Raw genomic sequence first — 2,251 nt, forward strand, 5'->3', positions numbered from 1 at the left:
TTTCTGTCACACCTACCCACCCACCCACCCAGACATTTGGATCACGGGCATGTGGGGGGTGGGGGTGGCATGTGGTGGGGCCTGATCACCTTCCTGAAACAAGGTTTCTCCCAAGTCAACCACCTGGGTGATGCCAGTCCTACCAAATTTGAATTGATGACTCAACTAAAGAATTAAAATTAGCAAGGCAAGAAAATTCCAAATGAGGTGAGAAAGCTGTAGAAATAGTTCCAGCTCCCCTCGTACCGAGCCATTCAGTCTCATTTCTGATGACAGGGACAGAACTAAGAACATTCAATGTGGGTGTGAGCCTTTCTCATCTACGGAGAGCTGGGTAAGTATTTTTTAAGGAAAATAATACATGATTCAGGAACAGTGAAGTCACTTTAACCCCTTGTGGGCTGCAGCTATAGCGACAGGAGGCAGTAGTGCCCCCTGGTCTGCCTAGAGCTCCTCACCTTCATGTCGTTGAGTGGGGCTGGAACTCGACCACTCTACCAGCTCGAGCATGACTTGCAGAAGAACATACGGTAAATGACGTCACACTTTAACCAAAGCAGTGCTGTGAAAGCCAGTACATGGAACGAATCATCCAAGCGACGGTTGGGGCACGTTTGGTGGCCCTGCCTCGGCTGTTCCATGACAAAGCCAACATGCTCTGCAGAGCCGGCACAGCCTTGGCTGAGTGCTCACGGCATCCAGACGTGTGCTGTAATTTTCCAGAAATGATGGAGAAGAGTTCTAGAAGTTATGTCAGGAAGCCCGGTGGGCCGCCTTCCTCCATTGGAGCTTCTGGATTCGACAGCTCTTGGAGGCTTGACAGCTGTGAGGAAGGGCTGTGGTGGGAGCCGTGTTAACATGCACACAGATATGACTTGCTTGGTGCCTCCATTGCAGTTTCCTCACAAGTCAGAACCAGCCACCCTGATGGGGTCCATGAACTGAGTTGGTCCTCCTCTTTAGCCCAGAGCATCCTGGATCCTGAGAAACAGAAATCACCTACATGGTTGGCTTTTCCCTTCTCCCCACACTTGTAACATGAACAAAGTCCCCCTTTCTTTTATGAAATTCCTTTTAAAGTGATTTGGTGAGATGTGTTGTTGAGGCTGTAGCTCGCTACACGGTCATCTGGCTGCATTTTAGAGGGTGGATCTGTGCTTCAAAAGAACAAAAACAAACCAGAAAACAACACATGACTTGTCGATTGAATTTCTGCAGCCACGTGGGAAGTTCCCATTTTTACTCACACCACTTATCTTGATTCTTTCCAAAATTTCGTGAAGACGTACTACGGATGCTCACAGCTCCGAAGCCAAAGATAACATTGCAGGCTCTCCGAGAGCGACCAATCGCCATGAAGCAAGTATGGAGACTTGCTCAAAGAATTTCAATCAACAAGTCTGGCTTCCGGGTCACATGTCTGCTTAAACTACCCCTTGCCTGGTGCGTTACACGGAGCACATAGCGAATTAGACAGACACACAGGGTTAGTGAATAGGTGCTCTGGTTCAGTGGAAGGATTTAGATTTCTGAACTCCTTGATAGAGGGGTTATCTTGAGGAATGAGCTGAGAAGCTGGAAAAACCAAAGCAGGGAAATAATTGGGATTTAAAAAAACTTCTAGTCATCCACCTTTGTTCTCAAGATACTGCGGAAGATGAGGCCTTTCTGCCCGATTCTGGTGTGCAGGCTGCTGCACTCCACAGGCCTGGCACGCAGTGGGCCTGCAGCAGTGTTTGTGACATGAGCGTGACAGAGGCTCAGAGCAGGACCACACTTGCGCTTGCACGTTTTCCCATTTTCATGTGTAAGACACGCACCCTCCAAATGTGCAGCCCCCTTTTGGGGTGGGGGTGACTGTTTCCAGAGGCTTGGTCCATCAAGGGGTGCCTGACCTGTTCAGTGCACTGGATTCCCCGCAGGCCTGGGTTGGTGAGGAACTGGGGGAACCGGGCTGTGCACCCCGCCAGCCCGCTGTCTCTGCATCAGGCGAGTGGGGAAACCAGAGTGTGGGCCAGGTGCGGAAGCCAGGCGGGGTCGAGGGGGAGGTCAAGGTCGGCCGAGAGGCGGCTATTGATCCGGCTTGGAACGCGAGACAGGGAGCGCGGCAAGACTGAAGGGGGAGCTGTGAGACCAGACATTAACAGCTTTCAGCGCTAATGAAGCCCGTGCCAGACGGGCAGAGGGAAAAGGAGGAGACTGGAGCGGCAGCTGGGAACGCTCGCTGCCTGCGCCCGGCCGCCTCCGGGCG

Source organism: Orycteropus afer, unplaced genomic scaffold (genome assembly GCF_000298275.1).
Source record: "Orycteropus afer afer isolate SDZICR_OR568_19922 unplaced genomic scaffold, OryAfe1.0 scaffold00128, whole genome shotgun sequence".
NCBI classification, from domain to species: Eukaryota; Metazoa; Chordata; class Mammalia; order Tubulidentata; family Orycteropodidae; genus Orycteropus; species Orycteropus afer.